General features: G+C 46.8%; 1 protein-coding gene and 1 pseudogene across 1 annotated transcript in view; both read left to right on the top strand.

Annotated features, from left to right (window-relative positions):
• Positions 1-15,201, top strand: part of LOC141129427 (extracellular calcium-sensing receptor-like) — a 144,565-nt gene that overhangs the window by 51,842 nt on the left and 77,522 nt on the right.
• On the top strand, positions 12,928-13,035 carry LOC141130792 (U2 spliceosomal RNA; annotated as a pseudogene).

Below are 15,201 nucleotides of genomic sequence, written 5' to 3'. Positions count from 1 at the left end.
GAGGGAGGGTTCCAGTCTCTCTGGGGCTGCTGCCCCTAGGAGAGATTGCTATCTGGGCCTCAGCGGGAGCTGGGTTAAGGGCCTGGATGAGATAGCTAATGGACTTTGCTGGTGGGCACTGTCCTGAAGTCTTGGTCTGTAGAAGGATCTTTTATCTCCCTCACTGAGGAGGATCTACCTGTGGAGGCTGAGTGGCAGACAGCTCCTGGGACATTGTAAGGCTTGATTTGGGGCTGTAGCTTGTGCTGCTCCTGTATTGATTTTCTACTAGAAAGTATGTCCTCCCATTGATGGCTATTAATGTTTAGGAGTATCCGACAGTGGCGGCCCATCCATATGGGGTGCAGGAGCGCCGCCCCCCTAATTCATGCGCCCGGCCCCTAATCTACGTGCAGGGCGCCGGACGCATGGATTCCAATTGGGTTTTTTTGGGGGGAGGGGGGTTTGGAAGCATGTGATTAGAGCCCGAGGCTCTAATTGGCATCAAAAAAGGATGGGCTTGGGGCGCCCTGAGCCCACCCAGTTGTGTGACAATAGCAAATTAATATTCGCTAATGTCTTCCTGTTTCTCCTCCCGGACAATCAGGAAGCGGGTCCTGAGACATAATTGGCCAGGAGTCCTAAGACCCTATTGGCCGGGAGCCTGAAGACCCCATTGGCTGGGAGGAGAAACAGCGACTGATGGGACAGTGAGGAGATTGAGGGGGGAAGCTGCAGCCACGACCTGGATGGGGTAAGTGCCGATCAATTGGTGAGCAAGTGAGCCGGTGACTGTGGGGGGTAGGTGTGCGGTGGCAGGCTGGAGCAACCAGGGGGGTAGATGTCTCAGGTTTGCCGCCCCCCACCCCCGGTATCCTGTGACCCTAAACCCTTCTCCTGTCCAGGTTCTTCAGCAATAAATGGTACAAAGACATCCCCTGGACTGAGCCCGATTTGTTGGTGTGCGTGGAGCTGTGCTTGTGACTGGCAGTCTCTGTATCATTGTGAGACACCTGGGTCATATTCAGCGGCTCCTCTGGGGGTTAGCGATCCACTACCTTGATCGTTTACTGGCACTGCCACACCCAGAAAATTGACCTGTTATGTTGATAAGACAAGACTAAAGAACCATTCCAGGTATGGCTACATTATACATAGCTTGGACAAATGTAACTATGTATATTCCATATGTGGCCGGTAAGTCACAGCAGAAGCTGATCAGCGGGTGCCGGCCAATGAATGTCCACCGGCACCCGTTGATCGTCGAGGAGACGTATTGTAAACAATACAGAGCTCCTTCCTATCAGCTGGCATGTGATGGATTTTGTTTCCTTGCAAAGCACATCCCATAGTGAAAGCACCACATAGTACACATAAACACTGGCTAGGCACACATTTAACCCTTTGATCGCCCTAGATGTTTAACCCCTTCCCTGCCAGTGTCATTAGTACAGTGACAGTGCATATTTTTAGCACTGATCACTGGTTCCCACAAAGTGTCAGTGTTCGAACGTCCGCCGCAATATCGCAGCCCCGCTATGAATCGCTGAATCGCTGCCATTGTATAAACAATAAATAAGTAAAAATTCCGGTAAATACTGTATACCATAGTTTGTAGATGCTATAACTTTTGCGCAAACCGATCAATATACGCTTATTGGGAATTTTTTTTTTTTTACCAAAAATATGTAGCAGAATACATATTGGCCTAGATTTATAAAGAAATTTGATGTTTTACATTTTTATTGGATATGTTTAATAGCAAGAAGAGAAGAAAAGATTGATCGCACACTTAGATCCAAAAGATGCTGTAGAAATTTCTTTATTGTCATGAGGCAGACAAAATTGCAATGATGATCAAGTGACGCATTTCACACGAAAAGAACCGTGCTTGTTCACAACAATTGAAATGCTCACAATACAAGTTATTTAAAGGCGTATATCAAGGCTCTAATTAGCATCAAAAAAGGTTGGGCTTGGGGCGTCCGGAGCCCACCCAGTTGTGTAACAATAGCGAATTAATATTCGCTAATGTCTTCCTGTTTCTCCCCCCCCCCCCGGCCAATCAGGAAGCGGGTCCTGAGACATAATTGGCTGGGAGTCTGAAGACCCTATTGGCCGGGAGGAGAAGCAGCAACCGTTGGGACGGTAAAGCGTGGTAAAACAAGCGGCGCCTTAAAGATAATGCTTGGCAGCCCCAGTGCGAAAGTAGCCTTAGTAACAGCATTGCATGACCGCGCAATTGTCAGGTAAAGTAACACAGTGTCGTAGCGCAAAAAATGGCCCGGTCATGAAGAGGGGTAAATCTTCCGGAGGGCACGTTCTACGATATTCCGGTACTCTTCACCCTCTCTATTTGTGTTATTTTGTGGAGATACCCTCCATTCTCCTCACATTAGGTGATTTGGAATCGTGGGCAGAATTGCTGCGATTGTGCCCGTGATTCGAAAATCATAGCAAAACACACAGTGCACATTTTGGGTTGGCGCTATTTGTCATGGCAACCCCAAACGCGGTGCGATTCGGATTGTCGAGTGACAGCATCATGCAGCAATCGTGGTAAAATGCGATTTTAAAAATTGTGCTGAGCTTGTTCGCCAAAAAAGGAGCACAGGCTTCTTTTGGGGCGACAAACACACATAAGGCTGCCTACTGAAATAAATAGGCTGCCCTATGCGTGACACAAACGTGCGTAAATTGCTTTTTGAAAATCGCGAGCGGGGACGCTTGTTCCCACAACGCAATGTCTGAACGGGGCCTGAACTGCAAGGCTGGAGCTGTGAACTTTTGATGGTGTAGAATTGGAGATATTGATACAATGTTGTTGATTTTATGTGTTTCGGTTATTCCCTAGTTTACTATTGCGTTGTATTTATAATTCATTTGAGTTACATTGTATCATCTTGTAACTATTCAAGTGCTATTTGTCTAACAGATTCTGTACACATTGGATTATTGTCAACACAGTGTGCAGATTAGATTTTACTGATTACTCGTGCTTCAAGGCCCATTTACTTCTCTGCAGTCTGGTAACACATGTTAGGCTGAGTATTAACTCGTGTTGCATTAAAGCCGCCCATTGAAAATAATGTGCTGCCAAAGCACCATAATGTGCTAAAAAAAACACATGGACCACATGACCATAGGAGTGCGCAGGCTATTGCATTAAGGTGTGCACCCCAAAGCTCAAACACACGTGTGTGTGTGTGTGTGTGTGTGTGTATATATAGATATATATATATGTATGTGTATATGTATGTGTATATATATATATATATATATATATATATATGTGTAAAACCTTGGATTGCGAGCATAATCCGTTCCGGAAACATGCTTGTTATCCAAAGCACTTGTATATCAAAGCAAATTTCCCCATAAGAAATAATGAAAACTCGGATGATTCGCTCCACAACCATTTATTCATAGGTCCTTCAGTTTATAGTTCATATAAAAAGATTATAGCCATGTGACCATAAAATGTCCATCCACAAATGGAAGCCTCCACAAGGGGATTAGAAGCAAAATCCAGCAGGAACTACAGAGTATAAAAGAGAAGAGAGGGCACCTCTAAGTGTAGCAATATGGTTATATTTAATGGAGGTACAACATTTAGCAACTCACATGGTTGATGATTAAAAGAGGCACTTTTAAGTATAAAGCTGAAACTTGGCTTGGGCAGGAAGGGGGTAAAAGTGGCTCGTATTGAAGTGGTTCACACAAGCCGGAATTAAGATCGCTGGGAGAAAAATCAACAACCTGAGATATGCAGATGATACCGCACTAATGGCAGAAAGTGAAGAAGAACTAAAGAGTCTCTTAACCACTTGCTTACTGGGCACCTAAACCCCCCTCCTGCCCAGACCAATTTTCAGCTTTTAGCGCTGTCACTCTTTGAATGACAATTGTGCGGTCATATTACACTGTACCCAAATTAAATTTTTATCATTTTTTTTCCCACAAATAGAGCTTTCTTTGATGTTATTTGATCACCTCTGGGTTTTTTTATTTTTTGTTAAAATTTTTTAAAAAGACTAAATTCTTTTTTTATAAATACAAAACCGTTTTATATTTTGTTAAAACAGGTAATTTTTCTCCTTCATTGATGTATGCTGATTAGGCTACACTGCTGGGCACTGATAGGCTGCATTGATGGGCACTGATAAGGTGGCACTGGTGGGCACTGAGAGGTGGCATTGGTGGGCACTGAGAGGTGGCACTGGTGGGCACTGATAGGTGGAACTGATGGGCGGCACTGAAGGGCATTGATAAGTGGCACTGTAGGACACTAATAGGTGGCACTGATAGGTGGCACTGATAGGTGGCACTGATGGGTGGCAGTGATGGGCACTGATGGGTGGCAGTGATGGGTACTGATCGGCACTGGTAGGTGACACTGATAGGCAGCACTGCTAGGTGGCACTGATGAGGCACTGATTGGCACCACTGGTGGGCATTGATAGGTGGCAATCATGGACAATGATAGGTGGCACTGATTGCTGACACTTTTATGTACTGCTGAGCACTCACTGATTCGTGGCACTGTGGGCACTGATTTGTGGCACTGGCAGGCGGTACTGGTGGGCACAGATGAGGCGGCTTCACCTCTACCCCTTCGGGACCGATTTCCCTTCAACAGAAGCCGGTGATCAACTTTTTTTTCTCCTCACGCTGTCAGTCTGAGAAGAAAAAAAAAAGATTACCGATCTTCTGTTTACATCACGTGATCAGCTGTCATTGAACACCGTTTTCATATGGGGGCGCTACTCACGTATGCTCGGCGGGACGGGGCGCGTTTAAAACGTTTATTTTTTTTCTTATTTATTTTACCTTTTATTTTTTATTTTTACACTGTTCTTTAAAAAAAAAAAAAAATGTCACTTTTATTCCTATTACAAGGAATGTAAACATCCTTTGTAATAGAAAAAAAAGAATGACAGGACCTCTTAAATATGAGATCGGGGGTCAAAAAGACCTCAGATCTCATATTTACACTAAAATGCAATAAAAAAAAGTTGTCGCTAAAAAAAAAAAAAGAGCTATGGGTGGAAGTGACATTTTGATGTCGCTACCCTTTACTCGTCTCCATACCCAGCAAGGAAGAGCATCTGATCGCCTCTGCCGACGGCCCCGGTAAGTGACAGAGGACACCGGAGCGCTGCGGGAGGGGGGGCCCTCTCCCGCTGCCGGTAAAAGTGATCTCGCGGCGAATCCATCACAGAGACCACCATTATCGGAAACCGGAACGCCGGCCGAAGAAGAGGATACCGAGGTTATCGCAGCTAGCTGCAGCCATAACAACGATATTCCTCTTCAAAGATAGGACGTATATCGGCGTGCGGCGGTCCAGAAGTGGTTAAGAGACGCTTGTTGGGAGGAAAGCAATGGCAAACTTAGACAACATTATAAAAAGCAGAGACATCACCTTACCAACAAAGTGCCGTATAGTCAAAGCTGTGATATTCCCAGTAGTAACCTATGGCTGTGAATGTTGGACCATATAGAAGGTTGAACGCCGAAGAATTGATGCTTTTGAACTATGGTGTTGGTGAAGACTCTTGAAAGTCCCTTGGAAGGCAAGAAGATCAAACCAGTCAATCTTGAAGGAAATCAACCCTGAATATTCACTGAAAGGACAGATCCTGAAGTTGAAACTCAAATAATTTGGCCACCTAATGCGAAGAGAGGACTCATTGGAAAAGACCCTGATGCTGCGAAACATGGAAGGAAAAAGGATAAGAGGACGAAAGAAAACAAGATGGATAGATAGCATCATCGAAACAATGAACATGAAGTTAAGAAGGCTCTGGGAGGCAGTGGAGGACAGAAAAGCCTGGTGCGCTATGGTCCATGAGGTCACGAAGAGTCTGGCACGACTGAACTACAACAACATTGAAGTGGTTAATGTTAGACTCTTCACATGACCCCAGTCTCCGCCTGGTCCTGGGCTTTGGTGAGCATGCCCTGCGCAAAAGGTACCCAGAAGGTACCCTGCCATAGGCACATGTGTCTGTCTACGTTGTACTGTTGATTACATTTTACAAGTACAAAGAGATCATTGTGCAGTGGTGGCTGGTGCTCCATTTTTTGGGGAGGGCGGCAAACAAACCCCCCACCCCGCCCGCTCACCAGCCCCGCTAATCTGCTCCCAAGCCCGCCACCCCCGCACTTACTCAATCCAGGTCGCGGCCAGCTTTGGCGGCTTCCCCCGGCTTCTCCTCCCCGCCAATCCAGTCAGGATTCAAAGGAGGAGAAGCAGGAAGACAATAGCGAATCAACATTCGCTAATGTCACAAGTGGGTGGGCTCGGAGTGCAGTGCTCTCTGCCCCAAGCCTACCCTTTTTGAAGCCAATTAGAGCCTCCAGCTCTAATCATGTGCTTCACAAAAAAACTCGTAGAACTCTATGCATCCCTTATGGACGGGCTGCCGCTGTAATCATGTCATTTTTGTTTATTGCATACTAAAAATTTCCATTATAGAAATGATTATTAATTGCAAAGGTGCTTCCAGGATGCAGAGCTTTCCAATAAAACAGATCAACTCACTTTATAGACTCCAAAAGTCCAGACAGCTGCACTCCAAAAATATCCGTCTCTATTTTGACATAAAAAATAATGTAAAACAGCAACGAGACCCTGTAGGGACTGAGAAAAGTCAACGCGTTTCACGCTAAGTCATGATTAAGCACTGCCATAGCGCAAAACACGTTGACTTTTCTCAGTCCCCACCACCAGGGACTGGGTGTGGCTGGTGATGGGACAGCTATGGCGTCAACTGCAATGCAAACCCCACCAACTGCCACCCCCCAAAAGACCCCCACCGACAGACCCCTCCACCTACTGCCCTTTCCCCCACCGCAACTACCGCCCCCTCTCATCACTGACATACCCCTTCCCCCCCAACCACCACCCCCCCGCTCACAGACCTTCACCACCCAACTACTGACCCCAAAGACCCCCCCCCAATACCACCTCCTCCCTCTACTGATGGACCAAAATCCTCCCCCTCCAGATCTTCATGCTACAGTCCCCGCTTGGCTGTCAAGGTGCTAGAGCTTGTGTCGTGCCTGTGTCCCCGCCGACCATTCGGCATGTAAGGAGTTAACTGAGTTCAGTTACCTCTTCGGGTTGGCCTGCATCAGCCCCGTCTGGACCCCTGCTGCAGCCCACCTCCTGCCGCAAGGCCTGGTCACCAACAGGCCGCTCCTGCCAGGACACGTGCAAATGCCCAGTGTGCCCTATAGCCAGTTTGGGCCTGGTCCCTACAGTGTCTTGTTGCTTTTTATGTCACAATAAAGACAGATATATTTGGAGTGCAGCTGTCTGGACTGTTGGAGTTTATATTGTGTTCAGTGTGACGAGCTGAGCTTGCACTCCAGCAGGGGGTGTGTATAGAACCATGGAGGCTGACCAAGCTGGAGCAGCACTGTATGATTTAGTTGCAGCTCCCGTGTCAGCTGTCTGTCTAATTGATACTATACAGAGCAGTATGAACTAGGAGGGGGTATCTCTCCTGACTTACCTGGGTGTATGTGTTCTTAAAGCCCAACTCTGGGCACAGCAAAAAAAAGCCCTTGCAGGGCTTGCCTTGTTGATGTCAGGGGTCAGAGGGGGTCAGAGGAGAATGGGCAGACTGGTTCCAGATGATAAAAAGGCAATAGCAACTCAAATAAGCACTCGTTACAACCAAGGTATGCAGAATACCATCTCTGAACACACAACACACCAAACCTTGAAGCAGATGGGCTACAGGAGCAGAAGAGCACACCGGGTGCCACTCTTGTCAGCTAAGAACAGGAAACTGAGGCTACAATTCACACAGGATCACCAAAATTGGACAATAGAAGATTGGAAAAAGGTTGCCTGGTCTGATGAGTCTCGATTTCAGCTACAACATTCCGTTTATAGGGTCAGAATTTGGCGTAAACAATATGAAAGCATGGATCCATCCTGCCTTGTATCACCGGTTCAGGCTGGTGGTGGTGTAATGGTGTGGAGGATATTTTCTTGGCACGCATTGGGCCCCTTAGTACCAATTGAGCATTGTTTAGTAGGCCACGACTTACCTGAGTATTGTTGCTGACCATGTCCATCCCTTTATGACTACATTGTCCCCATCTTCTGATGGCTCCTTCCGACAGGATAATGCACCATGTCACAAAGCTCCAATCATCTCACCACTGGACAATGAGGTCACTGTACTCCAATGGCCTCACACACAATTTTTGGTGATGCTTCTTCCTTTATTAGCCTATATTGGCTTTTTTTTATATATCACTATATACACTGCTCAAAAAATTTAAAGAATACTTTGAAAACACATCAGATCTCAATGGGGAAAAACATCAAGCAGGATATCTATACTGATATGGACTGGGTAATGAGGAATGGAAGGATACCACATCATTTGATGGAAATGAAAATAATCAACCTACAGAGGGCTGAATTCAAAGACATCCCAAAAATCAAAGTGCAAAGCTAGTCCATTTTGCTGAAATTTAATTGCAGGAACTCAGAATGGTCCTCAGTGGTTTGTATGGCCCCACCTGCTTGTATGCATGCTTGACAACGTTGGGGCATGCTCCTAATGAGACGACAGATGGTGTCCTGGGGTATTTCCTCCCAGATCTGGACCAGGGCATCACTGAGCTCCTGAACAGACTGAGGTGCAACCTGGCACCATTGGATTGGCCGAAACATAATGTCCCAGAGGTGTCCTATTGGACTTAGGTCAGGTGAGCGTGGGGGCCATTTGATGGTATCATTTCCTTCATCCTCCAGGAACTGGCTACATACTCTCACTACATGAGGCCAGGCATCGTCCTGCATCAGGAGGAACCCAGGACCCACTGTACCAGGATAAGGTCTGACAATAGGTCCAAGGATTTCACCCCTGATACCTAATGGCAGTCAGGGTGCCATTGTCTAGCCTGTTGAGGTCTGTGTGTCTCTCCATGGATATGCCTCCCCAGACCATCACTGACCCACCCACCACCAAACCGGTCATGCTGAACAATGTTACAGGCAGCATAACATTCTCCACGGCTTCTCCAGACCCTTTCACGCCTGTCACATGTGTTCTGGGTGAACCTGCTCTCATCTGTGAAAAGCACATGGAGCCAGTGGTGGACCTGCCAATTCTGGTGTTCAATGCTAAATGCCAGTCGAGCTCCACGGTGCCGGCCAGTGAGCACAGGGCCCACTAGAGGACGTTGGGACCACTAGAGGACGCCGGGCCCTCAGGCCACCCTCATGAAGTCTTTCTGATTGTTTGGTCAGAGACATTAACACCAGTGGCCTGCTGGAGGTCATTTTTGTAGGGCTTTGTTCCTCCTTGCACAAAGGAGCAGATACCGGTCCTGCTGATGGGTTAAGGACCTTCTATCCAGCTCTAATAGAGTAACTGCCTGTCTCCTGGAATCTCCTCCATGCTCTTGAGATTGTGCTGGGAGACACAGATAACCTTCTGGCAATGGCACATATTGCATAGCTCCCAACTGTCCCTGATTTGGAGGGACTGTCCCTGATTTGGAGCAATGTCCCTCTGTCCCTCATTTGTCCCTCATTTTGGTTTGATCTATATAGTGGTGTATAAAATGCACTTTTTATCTTTCAAAAAGTGTTTCCCAGTGCTAAACCTTTCATCTGATTTCTAAATTTCTGCATTTGTACATTTTAAAAGCCAATATAAAGGAATAGTAGTTAGTGATAAAAAAAAAGTCCTTGTGGATTTGATTAACCTTTTTTTTGGTTAATTGTCCTTTAAATGGGTGTGGCAGGGGGAGTGTCCTATACCTACATACATTTTGTTAGTAGGTGTCCCTCATTCCCATCTCGAAATGTTGGGAGGTATGCTTATTGCTGTGCCATCTTGGAGGAGTTGGATTGCCCATGCAACCTCTGTAGGGTCCAGGTATTGCCTCATGCTACCAGTAATGATACTGACCCTAGCCAAATGCAAAACTAGTGAAAAACAGTCAGAAAAGATGAGTGGGGAAAAAAATGCCAGTGGCCTCAACCTGTAAAACCATTCCTGTTTTGGAAGTCGTCTCATTGTTGCCCATCTAGTGCACCTGTCGTTACTTTCATTAGCACCAAAACAACTGAAATTGATTAACAACCCCCTCTGCTACTTAACTGACCAGATCAATATCCCAGGAGTTTAACTGACTTGATGCCATACTCTGATTAAAAAGTGTTCCGTTAATTTTTTTGAGCAGTGTATTTTTTATTATATATTGTGCTTTGTGTATTTATTGTATAGGAATGTTTTAGTGTATATTGTTGATAAATGCAGGGGGGTTCTTTTACTTTTGCTTAACCCATGTGCATTGCCTTAGAGCAGGGGTCTCCAAACTTTCTAAACAAAGGGCCAGTTTACAGTCCTTCAGTCTTTAGGGTGGCCGGACCATGGCCAGTGGGAGTAAACAATGTGCTATCTTTGGTATTTGTGGAATTATTTGTGCCCCGTCCCTGGTGTCAGTGGGAGGAATAGTGCCCCATCTTTGGTGTCAGTGGGAGGAATAGTGCCCCATCATTGGTGTCAGTGGGAGGAATAATGTCCCATTATTGGTGTCAGTGGGAGGAATAGCGCCTTGTGTTTGGTGTCAGTGGGAGGAAAAGTGCCCCATCATTGGTGTCAGTGGAAGGAATAGTGTCCCATTATTGGTGTCAGTGGGAGGAATAGCGCCCCGTCTTTTGGTGTCAGTGGGAGGCATAGTGCCCAATCATTGGTGTCAGTGGGAGGAATAGTGCCCCGTCGCTGATGTCAGTGGGAGGAAGAGTGCTCAGTCTTTGGTGTCAGTGGGAGGAATAATGCCCCATCGCTGGTATTACTGGGAAGAATAGTGCCCCATTGTGGGTGTCAATGGGAGGAATAATGCCCCATTGTTAAATGTCAGTGCACAGATCATTGCACCATCACTGGTGTCAGTTGGAGGAATGGTGCCCCATTGTTGGTGTCAGTGTGAGGAATAGTGCCCCATTGAGAGTTTCAGTGGAAGGAATAGTGCCCCATTGTTGGTTTCAGTGGGAGGAATAGTGCCCCATTGTTGTCAATGGGAGGAATAGTGTCCCATTGTGGGTGTCAGTGGGAGGAATAGTGCCCCATTGTTGATGTCAGTGCACACATTTTTGCACTATCGTTGGTGTCAGTGGAAGGAATAGTGCCCCATTGTTGGTGTCAGTGGAAGGAATAGTGCCCCATTGTTGGTGTCAGTGGGAGGAATAGTGCCCCATTGTGGGTTTCAGTGGAAGGAATAGTGCCCCATTGTTGATATCAGTGCACACATTATTGCACCATTGTTGGTGTCAGTGGGAGGAATAGTGCCCCATTGTTGATATCAGTGCACACATTATTGCACCATTGTTGGTGTCAGTGGGAGGAATAGTGCCCCATTGTGGGTTTCAGTGGGAGGAATAGTGCCCCATTGTTGATATCAGTGCACACATTATTGCACCATCGTTGGTGTCAGTGGGGTGAATAGTGCCTCAAGGGCCAGATAAAGGCAAGCAAAGGGCCACATTCGGCCCCCCGGGCCACAGTTTGGAGACCACTACCTTCGACAATTGAGCTGTCATAAACGACAATGCAATGTGTATAATGTCTGTTGACATGCTTGGTAACGCAACACAAAGATATCAAAGGGCTCTGAATGACATCAGTGACTCTGAAATATAAACGTTTCTTCTTAAAGAAAAGATACATTGTATCGGCCATCCTGCTTCATGTTTCAGCTTTCTCCTTTATAACACGGAGACTGTTCCCACCTTGGTCCTCTCCCAACGCCCAGTATCTCATTCATTCCGGTGACACCCCATCGTGGTCGGTCTGTCGAAGGGTTAAATGTTCATTTTCCACCATTGGATCGTTTATAACTAATCACGGGCAACAAATGTGTAAATTCGCCCTTATCTGTGCCATCTCTTTTTCCGATGGCTCGGTAAACTCGGCTAAGCTGTTTTGCTTTTTTGCTTTCACGCTCCTGTCCTTGCATTTTTCCAGTCCAATTAGGTTATTACTAAAGACTAAATGAGGCATGGAGCCTCTGAAAGTCACACCGTCACCCCAGCGACGGCCACCGGGCTGGGATTGGTGAGGGGCAGCCGGGCGTGACGGAGAGTCAACTTTCCTTTCCTTGTACCGCCCTCTGCCAGAGAATCACCTTCACATTCTTCAAGCTGAACTCTAATCCCAATAGATTTTGCCTTCCCTGGTTCCCTCCCCCCCCCCATCAGCAACATAGTCATGAAATTATTAAATCAAACCTTTCTGATTTATTTACGCACCTTATTTTACACCCAGTGATGTCATCACTGGGTCTCTGTACATCTCTGTGCAATGCAGGCAGATTGTGGCTGGTGGGAGGGGCTGGCAGAGTGCTGTACATAGCTTCCTGAGAACCTCGCAGCACCCTGACTCTGTACTCCTCCCAAGAGCTCTCAGCCCTGATGCAAGCAGTGGGAAGGATCTTGGAGGAGATATGCAAAATCAAAATACTGTACTTTGATGGGTGGCTGTCTGTCTGGAGGAGTGGGCATTCCCTGGCAGGCTGTATTTACATGCAGACCATCCCAGTAACACCCACATGTAATGCCGAATCACCATGATTGGAGGAACTTAGATCCAATGAAAGGAAGGGGTGGGCCAGTGATTACGATGGATGTACATCATGTGACATTACATTTTTTGTTTTATTTTTTAAGGACTTTCAGTGTGTTTATTTACAATGTACCCCTTACTCATTCATAGATGGGGAGGAAGATATCTGGGGGCCCCCTTATTGTTATAGGGGGCTTCCAGATCCTGAAAAGCCCTCCTCCCCCAGACCCCCCACACAATCACCGGGCCAGGGTTGTAGAGAAGAAGCCCTTGTCCTCCTCAACTTGGGAACAAGAATCATTATTTTTTTGCACAAGGTTATCCTTGACATCCATACAGAACCTGTATCACTTCTCGGCCTTTTGGCTAAGATCAAGTGTAGTATCTGTTCTTATAAGTTGCCACAGGAGGCGCTATGCTACTCCCAAATGGGGAGGGCAGATGCAAATCCGATGGTGTAATTGTACCTGGATGGTCTGTTTTGGTAGGGGCCGCGTCGGCTCTCTTTGGTCATACTGTAGAGGTTGATGATTGGTTGTGTCTGAGCAGGCCAGAAGGGTGCTCCTGGTGAGGTGCTGCACCGGTCTGGCCGAAGGGTCGGGTCCCTGGCCTTCTGGCCAAGATTGGTGCGGTCCTTGGCCTTTCCCACCAGGGGGGCGGTTAGTATTTCCTGAATGTAATTAGGTAGAAGTGATGGGAGTGGTGGTTGAGCCCTTGCGTCCAGGGCTCTCGCTAAGCTCTCAGAGCTCCAGGCCTTCCTGGTAGGAGTGGGGGCTGCGCTGGTCTGGCTGTGGGGCAGGGTTGGAAAAAAGCCCATGGTGTATGTGCCCCTGGAGTGGCAGTCCAGGGGTGCCGTAAGATCACTGTGAGTGAGGGTCATTTTGATTTATGGCACCACGGTCACTGCACCATATCACACTTTTTTCTCACCTGCCTCCTGGGCGGGGCTTTTTGGCTGGGGCCGGAGGAATTTTTGGCCTGGTCATTGTTGTTTCACACAATGACCACTTTTCACTCTCCTTTCCACTTCCTTCTCCCTCACTTTCTTTTATTTGAAAGTCTTTGGAGGGGGTGGACATGGCCTTCTGGCTTGGTTCAACCTCTCTCATGGGGTCGCCCTTTGGGGGAGCCCCACCAAGTACTTGGGTGGGTCTGTTTCGGCAGACCCTCCAGAAAAAGAATTTATTTTTTGCACCGGGTGACGTTTTTGAGTGTGTTTCACACGCCACAGGGTTTCAAAAAAAAAAAAAAAAACAGAACCCGCATCAAGGAAAAAGATCTGGTATGTATCTCTAGGTGGCACCCCATACCGTTGTTTTTTGGGGTTTCCCATTACCATCCATACACTCATCTGGTATAGATGAAGGGAATCCCAGACTGTGGATCTGGTATAGATGAAGGGAATCTCAGACCCTGGATCTGGTATAGATGAAGGGAATCCCATACCCTGGATCTGGTATAGGTAAAGGGAATCCTAGACCATAGGTCTGGTATAGATGAAGGGAATCCCAGATCCTGGATCTGATATAGCTGAAGGAAATTTCAAACCTTAAATCTGGTATAGATGGAGGGAATCTCAGACATTTAATCTGGTATAGATGAAGGCAATTTCAGACTCTGGGTCTGGTATAGATGAAGGGAATCCCAGACCCTGGATCTGGTATAGATGGAAGGAATCTCAGACCATGGGTCTGGTATAGATTAAGTGAATTTCTAGACCATGGATCTGGTAAAGATGAAGGGAATCTCAGACCCCGGGTCTGGTATAGATAAAGGGAATCTCTAGACCAGGGATCTGGTATAGATAAATGGAATCTCAGACCCTGGATCTGGTATATATTAAGGGAATCCCAAACCCAGGATCTTGTGTAGATGAAGGGAATCCCAAACCCAGGATCTGGTATAGATGAAGGGAATCTCAGATCCTTGATCTGGTATAGAAGGAAGGAATCTCAGGCCATGGATCCGGTATAGATTAAGGGAATCCCAGACCCTGAATCTGGCATAGCTGAAGGGAGTCTCAGACCCTGGATCTGATATAAATGATAGGTGTTTCAGACCCTGGATCTGGTATAGATGAAGGGAATCTCATACCCTGGATCTGGTATATATGAAGGGAATCTCATACCCTGGATCTGGCATAGATGATGGGAATTCCAGACCCTTGATCTGGTATAGATGATAGGTGTCTCAGACCCTGGATCTGGTATAGATTAAGGGAATCTCAGACCCTGAATCTGGCATTGATGAAGGGAGTCTCAGACCCTGGGTCTGGTATAGATAAAGGGAATCTCAGACCCTGAATCTGGCATTGATGAAGGGAGTCTCAGACCCTGGGTCTGGTATAGATAAAGGGAATCTCAGACCCTGGATCTAGTATAGATGAAGGGAATCTCAGACCCTGGATCTGGTATAGATGATCGGAATCTCAGACGCTGGATCTGGTATAGATGAAGGGAGTCTCAGACCCTAGATCTGGTATAAATGATAGGTGTCTGAGACCCTGGATCTGGTATAGATGAAGAACATCTCAGACCCTGGATCTGGTATAGATGAAGGGAGTCTCAGACCCTGGATCTGGTATAGATGAAGGGAATCTCAGATCCTGGCTCTAGTATAG

This window comes from Aquarana catesbeiana, linkage group LG02, assembly GCF_042186555.1.
Source record: "Aquarana catesbeiana isolate 2022-GZ linkage group LG02, ASM4218655v1, whole genome shotgun sequence".
Classification (NCBI taxonomy): domain Eukaryota; kingdom Metazoa; phylum Chordata; class Amphibia; order Anura; family Ranidae; genus Aquarana; species Aquarana catesbeiana.
Note: the sequence above shows the minus strand (reverse complement) of the source record. Positions and strands in the feature narration are given on the sequence as shown.